This window comes from Octopus sinensis, linkage group LG3, assembly GCF_006345805.1.
Source record: "Octopus sinensis linkage group LG3, ASM634580v1, whole genome shotgun sequence".
NCBI classification, from domain to species: domain Eukaryota; kingdom Metazoa; phylum Mollusca; class Cephalopoda; order Octopoda; family Octopodidae; genus Octopus; species Octopus sinensis.
In genome coordinates this window covers 128,183,723-128,204,168 of record NC_042999.1, presented here as the reverse complement: position 1 = coordinate 128,204,168, position 20,446 = coordinate 128,183,723, and the positions used below count along the sequence as shown (strand labels likewise).

The following is a 20,446-nucleotide window of genomic DNA, read 5'->3' as shown; positions in this document are numbered from 1 at the left end:
GACAAGTTTCATCCGAAAAACAGATTTATTTTTGAACAGTTAACTCTTTGTATGCCAACCCACTTGAGGCCACACCTGCCTCTAGGTTTGACACAAACCTCCTGTTTCAAAGTGATCTAATTTTAGATCTTTCATCAAACTTTTATATTAATTTGTTCCAAACACCAGCTTTATAATGACAAAATCATTTTATTAAATTCTTCATAGTCTAAAAAATTAATTGAAACAAAGTCAGTGTACTTTAGCAAAAATATGATGACAAAAAGATTTAAACATGATTTCTAGTAATAATTTTTTAAATAATTCTGAATATCAAAATGCTTTTATTTAAAGTAGCTGCTATGTAGGAGTAGTGTAATCTAAGAATAGAGATACACAAGCATTCCATTTATCTCGGGCTTCAGTAATGCAGGAATAGGTGCACTCAAGAAGTGTTATATCTATACATAAATGAGTCTAGATGTACTAAAGTATAGGTATAACTATAATCTAGGAGAATGTATAATGTAAGACTACAGTAATTCAGATATGCAATGATCCTGAATCTGAAGATTCCAATCCGGGATTTTAAATAATCTAGGACAGTCTATGCATTAAGAATATAGGATTGCTGTAATTAGGAAAACATGTGATATGAGAATATTGTATTATACTAGTGTGTAATAATTCAGATGCTGTGATCTGGGAATGAAAATGATAAATGGATTCTCCATCACTTTTGACAATGAATACTCAATCTGTTTGATCAATGGAACTATTATTTTATTATATTATAATGTACATGGTGAATAGTCCAAGTGTACTCTGAATGAAATTCTCAAAAAAATCCTTATGATTCAGTATGGAACAAAGTTGGCCTTAGAATTACAGATATAACTCATTCTGAGAAATTTCTTCTACCCAGCTTCTGTCTATCTAATTTCAAACACACAAACCTTGATTCAACTCAAGGTTATAGCAGAAAACATTTACCCAAGATAGCATGCTGACCAATCAAATTCAGGCCCTGTAATTGAGAGGTCAACTTCTTAACTTGACTAGACTTGCAATAGAAGTACAGAAACCTTAGAAATGCTGTGATGTAAGAGTACAAACATTTGGAAGTACTGTGATATTTGAAAGTCACTAAGGATGTATATATGTATGTGTATATACATAAATATATGTATAAATATCTATCTATCTATCTACATGTATATATATAATATATATATAATATGTATATATACACATACATCATACATATAAGTATATATGAGTGTGTGTGTATATATATATATATATATATATATATATATATATATATATATATATATATATATATATATATATATATATATTATATATATATTATATATATATATATATATATATACATATATATATTATACATATATATATATATACATACATGCATAGATAAATAGATTGATAGATAGATACTTAACAATTTTCTGCTTAATAGGATACCAAACTTTCTTTCTGTCAGCCTCTTTGACACACACACGCATACACACACACACACACACAGATGCACACACTCATATGCACAGCCATACATGAATCTATACACATGCCCTTTATAATTGTGAGTACAATAAGCAACACAAAAAATTTGACTGACAAATATCTTTTGAATTACCTTAAGCATGTCAAGTGAGGTAAAGCAAATGAACTCTCACTGAGACTGGCTTCAGATCCCATTTCGATTCCAGTTGAATCTTATTCATTTTATTTATGCTACTAATGGCACTGAGAAGGACATGGACATGATATAATCTAAACTCCATAAATATCTTTGTGTACGTGTACGTGTATACTTTCATGCATACATGTATGTATGTATGTCATTGTTCAGTTTTATTTCATGATTTCTTACCAATATGTGTGTATGTATGTATGTATGTATGTATGTATGTATGTATGTATGTATGTAAGTATGTATGTATGCATGCATGTGCACATTGGAAATCAAAAAAAGTAAAGGCTTTTTATGAAAGTAACAATAGATATATACAATTAGATGAACTGAGGTAGGAATAAAAGTCATAACAGTCATTATTGTGATTCAAAAGCATACTGGTTTCATAAAATAATTAATTATTGCTTTGAATACACATCGATTACTGAACAGTGTCAGGTCTACTAGTCCCTGAGTAAAACGGTTTTGTGTAAAGGAGGTAAGTAGTTCTGGATTTGGTGCAATTAGGGTAGACATAGATCTGTAATGTGAATGGTGCATGGGATGTATGGGGATTAGTGGTATTAATTGAAAGTTTAGAAGTGTTCTGTATTATGTTATGTGTTCATATTGAGTTGTGGGAATAGTATTATAACACATCTTTTGATATATGTATATACACACACACCACACAAACATATATCTATATCGATATGTGTGTGTGCATGCATACATATATAGACAGACACACACATATTTACATGCATGTGTGTGTATATGTAAATATACTTATATATGCTTGCATATACATATATATATATATATACATATATATATATATATATATATATGCATATATATGTATATAAATATATATATATGTGTGTGTATATATATATATATGTATACATATACATATATAAGCATGTATATATGTATATGTATATATGTACATAAGTATGTATGTATGTATGTATGTATGTATGTATGTATGTTTGAGTGAACATTATAAGTTTCAAAGTTTTGTAAGGGAACTTTTACAGAATATACCATAAGCTCTGACAATAACTAATCAATTAATATAATATGCTAAATTCTGAGTAGATTATTGGGAAAATTAATATAAATGAAAATAATTTGGCTCTTAGTAGCTGTAAGAATGAGTCGTAGAAGACTTAGTAAATTAAACATATATATATATATATATATATATATATATATATATATATATATATATATATATAAGAAATGTTGATTGTTGTTTATTTTTCATTGTGTCTACTCTTTACAATCATAGCTCCCATTATAGGTTAGGTTCTGCAGCAATAGAAAATGCTAACTAAATAGAACTGAATGGACATTACAACAAATTTTAGTTGTTATGGTTATATAACTTATATGATTGTTTAGATTTATAAAGAAACTAAATCATTTAGGTAATTTTTGTAAAAGAATTATTAGCTTTCACAAATGCTTTCTCCCTCACTCTTTCTTTCTTTCTTTCTTTCTTTCTTTCCTCTGCCCTTTCTCTCTCTCTCCTTCTCTCTCATCCAAATATATATAAGATGATTGAGGTATTTTCTGAACTCTCAAATATACACTGTAAGGCATCTAAAGTAAGATATTTGTTATTGTAGTTACTCAACATTTAATGACAGGAAACTTATTGAATTACTAGTATTAATACTTAACAGAGAATTCTTGCCAAAATTCTTTGAACTGCCATTTGGATATTTCAAACATTTTAAAGGGGACTTTAATGATTATTTTATGATATACTTTTTTGATTAACAGTTAATTTCAAGACCTATATTTTAAATTGCCTATTAACATACATCTTAGAAACTATTTAATTTTGATTACTTGAAAAATTTCAACAAATTCTTATTGATGCAGTGACTTTTTTTGAAGCCATAACTGATGACAAAAACATCAAACAAACTTATGCTGCTAAATAAGCCATTCCTTCTGAACTTAGCATCACCATTCACCAACACAAACAGGTTAATAATTAATCAACTGAGACCAAATGAGAACGGATGTAAACAGATAAAACGCAACCTAACTGTTAATAATTTCGATAAATATATAAATAAACCCATTCCCAAAAGTTTGATCTTACAATGATATTCTAAATGTAATTTATGATATAAGATTCCATTTGTTTTAATATGTTTCAGGAATATGAAATTTGTTGATTTTTTGTTGATATTTTTGTTTCAATTTTGTGATTTTTGTTATTTGCCTCTTTATTGTTCTGAAATGTAAGAATGTGTACAAGAAAAGACTGATTTTTTAAAATATATATATATATGATATATATTTGAACAACACTTCTGCAACAAAGAATTATTTACTATGGTATATAAATGTCAGCAAATTGTTAATAGTTTTGATAGTCATCTATTTATGATGAAAATGTAATTTGTCAACTTGCTTTTTGCCTGTGAGCCATAAAAAATGTTTATAAGTTGTGATCATTTTCAGTTGTTACATTTTCAAAAAAAATAAAAAATGTAAATTTGGAAGTTCTAATGATAAAGTTTATATTTAAAAAAATTAATAATCAATCATTAAGAAGATTTGTAGATATTCAAATGAAAATTTTCCATACCATAATTACAAGATGAAAGCTTTACAAAAGCATTTGACAGAAATGGTAGGGCACCTTACTAAATATCTTACAGTATTTAGTTTCATTTCTAATCCCACTATCGTTGACTTTGCCTTCCCTGCTTCTGAAGTAGATAAAATAATTCCCAGTAATATACATGCAATAAATACAATTAACAGCATGTCTCCCTATAAAGTGGCCTTGTGCCAAGACATACACAAAATAATCACTATCATCCTCTTATTATTATCATTCTCCATCAATATTAATAAGCTTTCTCCTTCATTACTGTTGGGGTGATAAATTATTGCAGATTTTGCTATCATTTATAAAATATATTCAGAATTCATTTAAAATTAAATATAAAAAAGAGAGAGAGAGAGAGAGAGAGATGATATCGTTTGTGAATTCAGGTCATTGCAAAATTTTTCTCTAATGAACTGATTGGTTCAGTTATGTCACTAATACCAGTTTCTTATTTTATTGTATTCATTTTTTATTCTGCTATGGTTCATTTTCATAATTAGCAGTTACAGGTATAATTTTTCTCTCTTCTGTTAAATGACTTAATTTGTTGCTATATATATATATATATAATATATATATATATATAATATATATATATATGATATATATTTGAACAACACTTCTGCAACAAAGAATTATTTACTATGGTATATAAATGTCAGCAAATTGTTAATAGTTTTGATAGTCATCTATTTATGATGAAAATGTAATTTGTCAACTTGCTTTTTGCCTGTGAGCCATAAAAAATGTTTATAAGTTGTGATCATTTTCAGTTGTTACATTTTCAAAAAAAATAAAAAATGTAAATTTGGAAGTTCTAATGATAAAGTTTATATTTAAAAAAATTAATAATCAATCATTAAGAAGATTTGTAGATATTCAAATGAAAATTTTCCATACCATAATTACAAGATGAAAGCTTTACAAAAGCATTTGACAGAAATGGTAGGGCACCTTACTAAATATCTTACAGTATTTAGTTTCATTTCTAATCCCACTATCGTTGACTTTGCCTTCCCTGCTTCTGAAGTAGATAAAATAATTCCCAGTAATATACATGCAATAAATACAATTAACAGCATGTCTCCCTATAAAGTTGGCCTTGTGCCAAGACATACACAAAATAATCACTATCATCCTCTTATTATTATCATTCTCCATCAATATTAATAAGCTTTCTCCTTCATTACTGTTGGGGTGATAAATTATTGCAGATTTTGCTATCATTTATAAAATATATTCAGAATTCATTTAAAATTAAATATAAAAAAGAGAGAGAGAGAGAGAGAGATGATATCGTTTGTGAATTCAGGTCATTGCAAAATTTTTCTCTAATGAACTGATTGGTTCAGTTATGTCACTAATACCAGTTTCTTATTTTATTGTATTCATTTTTTATTCTGCTATGGTTCATTTTCATAATTAGCAGTTACAGGTATAATTTTTCTCTCTTCTGTTAAATGACTTAATTTGTTGCTATATATATATATATATATATATATAATACATATAAACATATATATATACATGCATATATATATATATATATATATATATGTGGGAGGGGAACTCTGGCAAGGGATTATTCTGTCACATTCAAATACATATTAGTTTCATAATCACTTTGTATTCCAATTTAGTGAAACATGGCAGTCAAAGAATAAGTCCTGAGGTCAATTTGCTTGACTAAAAGCGGTGCCTCAGCATGGCCACAGTCAAATGATTGAAACAAGTAAAAGAATATATATATATATATATATATATATATATTACCCATAACATTTAAGGAAATATCTATGAAAATCCTGATGCATATTCCTGGCTTTCTCAATCATCATTAATAAATTTTGCCTTTTTTCCTCCTTGTCTGTTTTCTATGCATATACAATTGTAATAGGTTTTGCAAGTGCCAGATGGCCTGTTGAGATAAGATAAACTAAAGTGCAGCCATATTATTCATTAAAAAATCCTCCTCTCAAATTTGCGGCATTATCTTTAATAATTTATTAAAATAAATACATATGTTTAACTAGGCATTTAAAATATTTTATAGTATGAAGTTAATTCAGCTTAACAATGATAATGGTGGTGATGCTGGTAATAATTATTATCATCATGATAATAAACATAATCAGCACCTTCCTTCAACCTTTCATCATCACCATCATCATCATCATCATCATCATCGTCATCATTATCATTATTGTCATATTTCATCTGTGTCACTTTTTATATTTAGCACCAAAATAATTAACAACTGATAAAATAAGAAAAGCTGACATCTTAGAATTTGGTATGGAACTCATTGAATCTCTAGCAAGTACCTCAATAGTATTGACAGATTATCTCATTTGTTATTATTCAACTTTCCTTCTGATATGATGAAATTTAAAGTAGTCTGCCCCCTTCACCCTCCAAAAATTATGGCAGTTGTTTTGTTATTTGTTCCTTGTTGGATTTTTTTTGTAGCTATCTAAATTGATAAAACCACATGTCAAAGGTCAGTTGTCTGCAAATTTTAGTTATTGTAACATTCATCAAATTTAATTATCATTACAACCTTTATTAAATATCTCATAGAACAAATGCAAATACAAAAAATGTTGGGAAAAAAATGTTTTTTATTTCAAAATATTTTTATTCCAAATGAAAAAAATGTTTAAAATTTTGATGTTGATTACAGTAATTTTCAAGTTGAGAAAACTTCATATATTGAAACCTCAACACTTGAGTATATGTTAGTGTCATATTAATTACTTATCTAATAGCTAAGAACTAGGATAATTTGGTTATACCCTAAATAATGTGGATAATGTATCAGAATGACCAAATAATATAAATGTCAGTGAGCAAAAGGAACAGATGCAGGTGAATAGTTGAATGAATTTAATGATTGTTAATCTATACTGACTAAATGGAGACCAAACATCAGAAAGACAAATGTAAGTTTGTTTAAATATTAAACACTGATTAGCCAAATGTAATGAATTGATTGCAATTAGCTAGACAAGTGTCAGAATTAGCAATTACACAAACAATCAAAAGTCAGACAGTGTTTGACAAATGCAAATTTGAAACTGTATTTATGAAAATTATGTAAGCAAAAATTTGTTGGATACAGATGGTGTAACATTAGTGGTAAACCATATTAGATTGGAATTGTTTTTGAGGTATTATTAGATGATATAATTATTTGCTAAACAAGAGATTTAAGTATATGTTAATTTGTAATGAATTGGATATGGTGTGAGTTTTAAACAATGAGTCATGTGTAAAGTATGGGTTAAATGTTATTGTGAATTAAAGAGTTTTTGAGCCGAATTTATAACTGCTATTGTATGGAAAAAAAAAATTTGAAATACAATTTGAATGCTGAACATTAGCCAGTAGTTAATATTATACATTACTCCATTTAGACAAGAAAGCATTGAATCATATATCTTATAATACAACCCCTACATGATGAGACAAGGATAAACAAATGTATTCTGTAAGCAGTATAATGAGCAAATATCTCAGTTAAATTTCGAAAACAATGTATTTTTTAGCCATGTGGAATAAAATTTTCTTTCGTGTTCATTTGTTTTACTAGAGAGAAAAATAGTCATTAACATCAGGTTTTTTTAAGAAATTACTATTAATGTGACAAAACCACACAATTATATTAATAACTGATATGATAATTCATATCACATCTCTAAGAATATTTATACACACACATCCATATATATGTGCTTGTGTGCATGTGTGTGTGTATGTGTGTGTATGCACATATATACATATGTACATATATGTGTCCACATATGTATGTATGTATATGTCAAAATTCTTGAATCAAAGATCAAAGAGACAAGAAATCCAAAGAGGGCTTAATGTGAGCTACATATAGCTTTGGAATAAATAGTTTTATTATACAAATTTCATGTTTTAGTAAAGAAACTCTGCTTGCAATAAACTCAAAAATAGCTCCTATGAAACAAACTATTTTGAATCTATTCAGATTAGTTAACATAAAGTTTTCTTTAAAAAATTACTCTTAATCAATTGAAAATTTTAAAATCAGATAAGCAATAATTAACAATTTTACACAGATCTGCTACTAATTTGTGAAATCAGAAAAAATAAATTCTATTTGAGATGTTTAATCAACCATCCCACATAAATTTCTATATTTTTTCTTGTCTTCCTGTCCACAGTGTTTTCACCAATCCTATTTCTATGTATTTAGAAATTGATTAATATGTTCTGTTTTGTTTTGTTTGAATTTTTTGTCTCATTTAAATGAACTTTTCAAAAGCAATAATTTTCCCTCCATCGAACTTTCCAAAAATCTGTTATCATTCTACATAAACTTTATCACTATATGTTAATGAAAACTTCCAAATTCAAATTCATTCAATGAAAATATTCAAAAAGCAATAATGGGTTATTTTTTTCTTCTCATAACATACAAGAAGAAGACAACTTACAATAATTTTTTTTAACTATTTACAAATCAAATATTCAAAAAGCAATAACAACTTTTTGTATTCATAGGAAATAACTATTTGGTATAATTTATGAAATTTACTCATACAACAAAAGTATTCAAAAAGCAATAACTTTTTTGTCCATGACTTCTGAAAAGCAATAACGTTTTCCTACTCATAAATGTGGGAATAAATAATTTAAATATCTTTATGAATTTTATACACTCTTTAAAGTGTTTGAAAAAAGCAATAAGTCTCTGTTCTTTATTGACAGCCAGTGATGGTGGGCTACTGGCATAATGATTTAAGTACTGTTTTATTCCCTACCAAAAAAAAGCAATAAATTCCTTCCCTGATTTACATTGAGTTGACATATTTATCAGATTCTGTCAATTATTCAATGAAAACTATTCAAATAAGCAATAACATTCTTATTATTGATACATTTAGCAAGAAAGCATAAAATACATTTTTTAACAATTTTGTTTGGAAAGCAATATCAATTTATTTTTTCATTTCTCTATTATTTATTTATTTCGTTTCATTTTCTGACCAAACATTATAAAAGGACATATCTATTGAAGTCTATCACAAAAATAATATCAATCTTGACAAATATTAAAGCATATCAACAAAAGCAATAATGTGTTTTTTTCTTTTTTCTCTTCAAGCAATATCGGACCAAATTCACACAATTTATTTAAAAGTAATATTTTTTTATAACAGTTCCCTTTTTTTGGTTTCTTTTATCCTTTAATAAAGTATATTATCTAATAGTTTATTTTCTTTTATGCATATATATAACTGAAAATACAAAAAGGTCTATTTTTTATTGTTTTATCATTCATTCAACTTTTGGGGGGTTTTTTTCCAGATTTTTATGACCATACTGTCATAAAACTAAACCTTTGGTTCGTCCTACATTTAAATAATAAATATATCAATAATTGTTTTACTGGATTTCTGTTGGATGTTTCAAATAAAAACAAGGCATGTGATTTTTGTTATCATAATGTATTTTCAGACACTAAACATAAAATATTAAATTAAACTAAGGACTAATATTTATGAATCAGGATATTTTCTTCTAAAATATCTTCTGACATTTCAGATATTTATTTATTTTATTTTATTTTATCTATTTATTTATTTTTCTGACTGTTTCTTATCTTTTAAGTCTAAAATCTCTGAAAGGATTTTAAGTCAAAAGGGTTTTATTGGCAGACTTTGTAGAGCTACAGCTAAAATTCTTTCTGGTATTTATTTATATCCCTATAACAATTTCTGAGTTAAAAATCATACCAAGGCTGACTTTTAATCATCCAGGATTGAAGTAAGTATTAATTAATCACTGATATCAATTTGAGTGACTATGCCCCCACTGCCAATAACTTTGGACCTTGTATTTCATATTAGAAATCATTGAGTTTGTAAAACATAAAGAAGCTGATCGTTGTATCTCTTATTAAAAATTCAGTATGAAAGTTTGAAATAGTTATAAAATTAACAATAAAATTTTTGTTTACTCTCATCTTATTATCTCAGGGCTTCCATATCCTCTACATTTTTGTAGTCCTGGTATTACATGTAGAAATTTACAGCCAGTATTTCAAAATAATTCTCTAGAAGATTCATGAAATCAATGACAAAACTATATGAAAATATATTTCTACATTAAGGCTACAGACAGTGAAATTTCAGTTTATTCAAAAGCAATCTTGTAAATGCCATTCTCTTTGGAAAATATTTATTGTCATATTTCCCATTTCATATATTTCTTGTTTCAAAGAAATAGGATTTTAGTAGTGGTGGCTACAAAAGAAACTGAGTCAGTTCTTTCCCCAAATTAGCATTGAATTGTTTTTTTTAAATCTTATTATATTTACCTTAATTTTTTCATATTATACACTCGCACACACATATGTATATATGTGTGAGTGCATATGTGTGTATGCAAATGTATATATATGTGCATGTTTATATATATATTTATACACACACATATTTGAATGCACCAGTTCTCATATGATCATCAAAGTTAAGCAACATAAAAATGTGTGTGTGTGTTTGTGTGTGTTTATGTGTGTGTGTATATATATATGTATGTATATATGTATGTATGTATGTACGAACGTATGTATGTATGTATGTATGTATGTATGTATGTATGTATGTATGTGTGTGTATATATATATATGTGTGTGTATGTATATATACATAGTGATTCTTTCTAGCAATAGCTTTGCTCATATATGAGAAGGCAGCTAAGATATATACATATATATATATATATATATATATATATATATATATATATATATCTTAGCCGCTTTCTTGTATATGAGCAAAGCCATTGCTAGAAAGAATCACTATATACATATACATACATTCATATATGTGGGGTACAGCTTTTCTTTTATGCAGCTTTCATTAAATGCACAACTATGTTCATGATTTATTCTTTATTTTAGATTATTTTCCTATTTTCTTAATGGTTTTCTATAGGTGGTTTGAAACAGTAGCATTCCTAAATTCACAGGTGAAAGCCTACAAACATTGAATATAATTTTATGAACTCCATTGTCCCAAAACAACTGTAAAAAGCCAATTAGAATATTTAAAAAATCTAAAATAGAAAAAGAACCAAGTTGAACATTGCGGTGTATTTAATAAAACATATATATACTCACGCACACACACATATATTTAAAAAATTCAATTTTGGAAAACATTATTTTTACTTAATACTAATTTCTCCATTTAATGTAGATATAAATATTAATGATAGTGCAACACAATTTCTGAAATGTCATATTTTTAAAATTACATTATAAATCTGCCTTTAGGTCCATATCTATTTTAATCAGTTCTTTTTTTTTTAAGCAATTAAATTATGCAAGTACTGATCTAATAAAAGAGACATATTATTCAATGAAATGGAATTTTTCAGCTAAAGAGAAAGAAAATTAAACATAAATTTATTGTTTATCCTTTCATGCGTACCAACATATTTTAGTTTTCATCCCAGTATATTTCTTTCTGGATGGTTATATATGTCTTACATATCAGTGTGTGTATACATATACTATACTATATACATATAGAGAGAGAGAGTGAGAGAGAGACAAATGATAGAAAATTGAATTACTGACATTCTTTAAAAACCACAACAATTGTTTCAACACATTCTTGCATCTGTTGTTCATAGGAGAGATGTTGCATAGTCATTATCTTATATCTCAGGCATTGAATGCACGTCCTCAGATGATTACTTAAATAAGTTCCTCATTAGATACTCTCAGTATTTCACTCAGTTTCATACTGTATACTTAGAGTGATATATTATTTCAGCAGTTCAGACAGAACTAAAACCATGGGTTCAGTTAGAGACAAGATATACTTATAATCAAAATACAAAATATATAGCTAAAAAATAAATCGATAAAAAAATAGACAAATGAAAGTAAAAATTAAAAAATTAAAATATAAACAATGATAAAAATAATAAAAAGGTCCAATTGTCTTTGAACCTCTATTTAATCTAGGTTGTAGGAAAGAATTAAACATACTAGAAAATAAAGTGCAAGAAAAGTGCTTAAGAATAATAAAGCAATACATTTCAGTACATGTTGACTGTTACCTTGTCTCTTTGACCCAAATTACTTTCATTCTCACCAAATAAAACATACATATGTATGTGTGTGTGTATATATATATATATATATATTTGTATTTATATTCATATATATAAATAAATATATATATATATATTAATGTATGTATGTAAGTATGTATGTATATATATATATATATATATATATATATATATATATATACACACATATATATATTTACAAATATATATATAAATGTATATACAAATATATATACATACATATATATATGCACATACATACATATACACATTGTACATATATACACTTATACATTAATATATATATATATATATGTACATATATGCCTGTGTATACATGTACAACTCTATGCACATATGTTGACATATGTTTACATTGAGACATTCTGTTTACAATAAATTATTGGGTGAAATTGTCACTTTTGTTTCTTACCATATTCACAATTTTTGTCTGCTTTGATTCCACAATGATATTTACTATGGTATTACATTTCTTTTGAGATAAAAGATGAGACAGAAATAAATGAGAAGCTGTAATACCATTCTTCCACCCTCACATAGGACTCTACCATTTTATATTTTGGAAACTGCATTACTCTTTCAAATATAAAAGATATTTCATTTAATATTCTTTTATTTTTTTTAGTTGAATCTCTTTTATTTCAAACTGCATGGAGTGTAGGGTTAATTGTAGGTCCTAAATTTATAGCTTGTTATGATCCATATACAATTCATTTGCAGTTATATTCTTACAGCAGCAGTTTGCTGAAGTACTCTGTTTGACCTTCACCTTCTAACAGAAGAACAGGGTTGAACTGCTAAAAACACTACTTTGATTGCTTGTGACAATCACTGATTATTCATATCAATGCTTTATCAATTATAATTTCAGTTTGATTCAATGCAAGTATTAAATCATTAATTTTCTTTTCCATTAAATTCCAAGTCCATTTAAGAAAATAGAAATAGTTTAAATTGTCTCAGAAAAAAATGAAATATTAATAAAAGTTGTTGAGTTATTTCACAGTTAATTAGAGAAATTTATTGTTTCTCAGTTTATGAATGTTTAAATAACTTATGAAGTTCAATACAGCTTGTTATCTTGTCTTAGCACAGAAAGATAAAATGGGTGCCTTTAGAAATAGCAGCCAAAACGCACCCCGTCCCCATACCACACTATCATCTTATAAATAGAAGGTTACAATTAGACTATATAACTCTTATGCCTTTTATCTGTTAAAAAGAAGGGTTGTTATGGCTAAAATATCTTTCATAAAATGTTTCTGAATCAAGGTTGCCTTGGGGGCTAAGCTACAAGATAAAATCATTTCAAAGATTAAAACTATCATGAAATTATTTTACAGACAAATAAAAAAAAAAGTAAATTATAATTTATTTACTTAATTTGTTTTATTTTCTTGTTTGTTTGTTTCTTGATTCTGCTTTAGACAACTTTTATTTAGATATATTTTTCAATAATTTGATTATATAAAAATTACATGCAAATGTTGGTTTTTCATACAAAAATCAAGAGATAATTTTGTGTTGCCATATTACAGCAAAGGCAACTGTCATTTTATTCATTATTATAGACATTATTAAATATTTCCTTTTGAAATCAGTTATTAATCAGGAGTTTGCAAAAACCTTAAGTACAAACTGAAAAATAAACTTGATGCCTTTATGGAGAATAAAATTTCATAACATTTAATCATTTAATCAGTTATTAGAAAATTAAATTTAAAATTATGGTCATTTGACTATAATTTGCAAGAGAAGTCAAATATATTTATAATTTCTTCTGTTGTGTATGTAGGTAAATGTTTCAAAATCAATTAATTACAGGTTCAATTTATCTAAAGCCAACCATAATAATTTTCAGTCAGAAAATTTCAATCTGAAATCCCCAAACCATACCTTGGAATTGTGTGAGGGATAACATGATAAATATTTCACAAGCAATAAATCATTTGACATTCCCTTAATAACTGGGGCCACTGGGGCCGCACTTCAACAATATTAGAAATCATTTCATTGCATCATAATTTATAATATATCAGCTGTTCAGTAATTCAAAGAATACCGGTCTCAGTAATCCAGAAAGTAATTAATGTACTCTTTCCTTTGAATGTGATTTGATCCAGGGATCCATAAATAGTTACAAACATTTGGTAATCAATAAAATATCTGATCCACTAAGTAATCCAAAAATGACTTATACAGTATCGCAAATATTTATTATTTCCACTAATCCAGGGAAAAAAAAAACAATTATTGATATTCATTAATCTTCATGCTCTACACAATGTATTCTATAAAAAGAAATCAAAGACAATGATGTAATTAATGTGAATAAAAATATTTGTGAAACCAGTCAGCTGAAACAATGCTACGTTTATAAATTATTCATTGAACATTCTTAAATTAGTTCAGTTTGCACCTGTTTTTTGTTTGTTTGTTTTTGATTCTATGTGGCATCAAAGAAAAAAATGATAATCATCTAATGGTATGATGAAAGTTTATGACAAAAGATAAAAAACAGAGAAGCTTAATTATAGTTTCAAATATATTTTGAGACTTCTCCAAATACAGTAGTACACCTTACCAGTTTTATTTGTCTGAAATAAGGGAAGTATGCCTCCAGAAATGCTTCATTGCTTTTTTGCATTTTTTGTAATTTTTTTTCTATATATAGATATCTTGAAAATGCTGCATCCATCCTCACATTCATACCATTCATGCAAACTTACATGCCACATATATATACATACAAACATTTTATATACATATATATACATATATATATATATATATCTTTACATACATGCATCCATACACATACATATGTATATATGTGTGTGTATATATATATACACACAAACACACATATATATATATATATATACACACATATATATATATACATATACATATGTGTGTGTATATATATATATATATAATTACTTTACTAATTATCTTACTGTTTCATATAATAATTATGATCGCCTTTTATGATTGACTATAAGCATATAAGGGAATGTATATGTATATTAACAAACTGTTTTGACTTCATAACATGTTACTAACATGCATACACACTTACACACACATGAATAAACATGCATAGTAAACATCTATATACACACATAAACAATCAAGCATAAACTGAAATGGGCTATGAATATCCATACCTATAAATTCATATATAGTTATAGAACTATTCGATAACCTTTTACTAATATACATGCATAATTACACACTAATAAAGCAACTTGAGTAATAAGGATCTATAAACACACACACACTCATGCATAAACGATGACATCCATACTTGCATTCAATAACATTATGCCGACACACATACACACATTCGTACACATAAATTATCTTAGGCAGTAAACATACGTATATATACATACAAGTACACATATAAACACTTGAACATATGCTCACACATAAATCAAAATGGACCATAGACATCTATGTTTATAATAAAACTTGTATTTCATTTTTATTTTATTTTAATTATTTTTTATTATTAATATTTCATTATTTTCATTATTTATTCTTTTTTTATCCTTTATTTTTATTCTTATATACTTTAATTCATTATTATTATTATTATTATTATTAGTAATAGTAGTAGTAGTAGTAGTAGTAGTAGTAGTAGTAGTAGTAGTAGTAGTAGTACTATTAATGCATGCACACACACACACACACACACACAATAAACATGCTTTCATCAGCTTAGTCTGTTGGAGAATTTCAATTGATCAAAATGTAAACTCTGTAATGTCCATTTTGCCCTGAAGATTTTCCACTCAAGATACTCAAAATGCAAACTTATATTATTATATATGTTTTGTAATTTAAATTGGGTGTGAAGTGAAACAATTGTAGGAAATGTTAAATAATTAATGAATTAATTTATATCCATTGAATCTCTCCATTTTAAAACTTATAGATTATACTCTCTCACTCTCTCTCTCTCTCTCTCACACACACATACACACACACACACACACACATATATATATAGTTAGATAGATAGATAGATAGATAGATAGATAGATAGATAGATAGATAGATAGATAGATAGATAGATAGATAGATAGACATATACATACATACATACATCTTCTTTGCTGCTTTCTCGTATACAAACAAAGCCATTGCTAGAAAGAATCATTGAAATGAGTCAATATTGGTGCAATGTGAGGCCCTGTGTGACTCTTAAGCCTGGTGAAATTTTGCACATTCAATTACATTAATGCACAGCTGTGCTGGCTAGCAGAAGAAACCGGTGCCATGGTATGAACATACATTCATACATACATAGAAGTAATACAAATGTATAGCTATATGCATGCACATACATAGATATATACATAACACATTCCTACACATACACACATAACAACATTCATTTTCATATGCCTCCATAGATACATACATTTTCATGCAAAATCCAGGTTCAAATTCAAACTGTTATTTCACTAATCAAATTTTCTTCAAAAACTCACCGAATTGTTACCATACTAAAAATGGAATTTTGACTGTTCAAACAATAATTTTAATGTTTGATATTAGCAGATCAAATATTTCATATTTATTCTTGAAGAGTTTTTTTTTTGTTTGTTTGTTTCATATTTATCATTTATTTATTTATCTATTGTTTACAGATTGTTAGATGAATATTAAAAAAAAACAATAGTTTACTATAGTTAGATAGCCATTAGCAATCTCTATTCACTCAAAAATCTGGCAGTTGACTTTATAAACAAGTTCGTTTCTAACCTTGTTGCTGCTGTTGTTTTGTCAGAGACGTTAGAATGTCAAGGAAAATGCTTTGCGGTATTTGTTCCAACTCTTTACATTCTGAGATCAAATCCTGCCAAGGTCAGCTTTGCCTTGGCAAAGAATCATTAGCATGCTAGGCAAAATACTTAGAGGTATTTCCCCTATCTTCAATGTTTTGTATTCAAATTCCGAGGTCACCTTTGCCTTTTATCCTTTTGGGGTTGTTAAAATAAAATTCCAGCCAAATACTGGGGTCAGCATAATCAACTAACCCCATCTCCCACTAAAATTGATGACTGTACCAAAATTTGATATCACAATTATTATTATTATTATCATCATTATTATTATTATTATTATTATTATTATTATTATTATTATTATTATTATTATTATTATTATTGTTGTTGTTGTTGTTGTTGTTGTTGTTGTTGTTGTTGTTGTTGTTATTAATGGCAGAATGAATAAAGTAAGAGGTAAAATGCTTTGTAAATCTAATTATACCCCTTTATGTTCTGAGTTCAAATTGCATTAGAATGAGTTATCACTTTCAGGCTTCAGGGGGTCAATAAAATAAATACTAATCTAGCAGTGGGGCAGAGGTTGATCTCATCAATTATTTCCTCCCAACATTAATGGTCTTCTGTGCCCAAGACTGAAATGATAATAACAATAATAATAATAATGATAAGGATGATGATGATGATGATGATTATGTTCTCTTTACTTTTTTTTATTTATTATGTCATCACACCAAAATCAAAACTTGAGGATTTTTTTTTCTCCAAGTTGTTCTACATATGAACTTTATAGAAAATGTTTTTTTTTTCTTTGAAATTATTTATCTATATTTGCATACATACACACATTCACCAATATATATATAAATGTATGTGTATTTTTTCAATGTTTACAAATAAGGAAAAAATAAATAAATAGTTACCAGGGTAGTAAAAATTTCCACAAGTACCAAGGATGTAACAGCCTACTTATAAAGGTAGAAACTCCAGGTTTAGGTGAAATATTTTTGCATAATATAGATAAATAAATAAATGGAGTTAAACACAGGTATTATTCAAATCCATAAACAGATACACACACACATGCACAAATACATATAAGCATAGCATATCTTAAATTCAAGATCTTCATAAGATAAATCTAAAAGTTTGTATAGTCTTGATTTTATATTATTTAACAATAACAACCGTAGCAACGACAACAACAGAAAGAATAATATCTATACTTATATTTTCACACATAAATAACTGTATATAACATATAGTCTACTGATATGAGGTAGCACTCCAACAGCAAGAATTGCAATTATTTGAATCAATTAAAGAACTGAGGAATTAGATACTTAGTGACGTGTACCACATATGTTTGCAGACAGATACACTCACACTATTATTAGATTATAGATAAGTGGCAATGTCTTCTGTGCATTTACTTGCAATTAATCTCTTGAAGTTCTTGTTTCTCAAGTTCTTGGAATTTTTTTATGAGGTCCTTTTTGCAACCAATTGTCACTCATAATGCCAGAACTTCCAAGAGTGTGTTTACTCTTATGAGTGCCACTTCTTAACTTTGAATCCTATTTTATCTGATTTAATGGCTCAGTCTTTTAATATCTCTATCTCAAAATTTATTTATGTTTTTTTTGTGTGAACATTTGTTTATCTTATTTCATTGCAATTTCCCTGTCCACTGATCATAACACACTAATAATCAGAGTGATAGTCATGTTTCTTTAGCCTTTAAATATTATGTCAAGATGGTTTGCAGACTCTCCCCAGTATGTAATCTGTACATTCCACAGAGTTGTTGTCCCCTTCTCAAAGAAAATGGAATAACATACCAGATAGCAATTATTTCACTTTCCCTTTGAGATACGTTTTTAATATTTACTTGATGTCAAGATTTAACAGTGCTTACAGATTTTCTTGTGTAAAAAGTCAGAGGCTCTGTTGCACTTCAGTAAATACTTACCACTAGTTGTAGCACTGGGCTCCCACTAAAAATAAGATCAACTTGTTCAATTGAATGGTCTGCACATACAGAGATGTTAACCCTTTAGCAATCAGATATCTCTGTCAAATGTAATGCTTATTTGTTCACATTGATATGAACTAGTAATACATTACTTTATAGCTTTGAGATTTCAATGACGTGATTATTTATTTTTAGAATAATATTGCAGGGTAAGTGTGAGAGGCCGGATCTGGCCAGTTTGAAGATAAAACTGGTAGATTATTTTGGCTGGATATGACCAGCTTAAATGCTAAAGGGTTAATATATAATATTCACTGACATTTTGTAGGATTATAGGAGTGTAGTGCCTTGTGTTGCAGTTACAATTCATTGTGCTTTTATATAAAAACTTCTGCTTGTCAGCCACATGTATATGGTCCTGTATCATAGTTCTTTTATATGGTGATAATAATTCATATGGATATTTCTCATACCTCCCAAAATACAGTTTTTTTTCAAATTGCATTTCTGTTATTTTTTAAACCGTTACTGATATTTTACCTTTAGCTGGTTTTAATTTCTTCCATCTGTTTTATTACACCTTAATCATTTTCAAGTTTATATATTTAATTATTCATTATGTAATAATGCCATTATCCTAATGTGAAGATCAATAGTTTCTGCACTTCTTCACAGACATACCTTTAGGTTGTTTATCCTGTTTGCATACTACATACAAAACATCATGGTTGTTGACGTTGTTGTTATTGTTGTTGTTGTTGAAAGATGCCACTGGTTAAATGGATGAATACCAGGACCTTGGCTTTTAGAGCTGAAGATTATGTTAAACTATAATTATATTATGTGCTCTTGTTCAAGTTATCATTACTACTTCTACTACTACTGCTACTACCTTTGTAAACATTATGCTCTTTCTCTCTTTCACTTCTCTTGCACCACCTTCTGTCTTTGTCTCTTTGTCTGTTCTCTCTCTCTCTCTCTCTCTCTTGCTCCCCCTCTCTCTCTCTTGCTCCCTCTCTCTCTCTCTTTCTCTCTTTACATGTATATATAGTATGGTGTGTGTATATGTATGCACACATATATATATATATATATATATACACATGTATGTGTATACATACATAAATGCATATACATATATATTTATGTATATTCCTTTCTACAGTAAATGTGAATATTTGCAATATTGAACTGTTTTACATTAC

At 27.4% G+C, this 20,446-nt stretch overlaps 1 long non-coding RNA gene across 1 annotated transcript; it reads left to right on the top strand.

Moving 5' to 3' along the window:
* Positions 1-4,916: 4,916 nt before the first annotated feature.
* Positions 4,917-9,428, top strand: LOC118762564. The gene is made up of 2 exons (XR_004998317.1): positions 4,917-7,819; positions 7,871-9,428. It is a non-coding gene; the product is annotated as an uncharacterized LOC118762564 (long non-coding RNA).
* Positions 9,429-20,446: the final 11,018 nt, after the last annotated feature.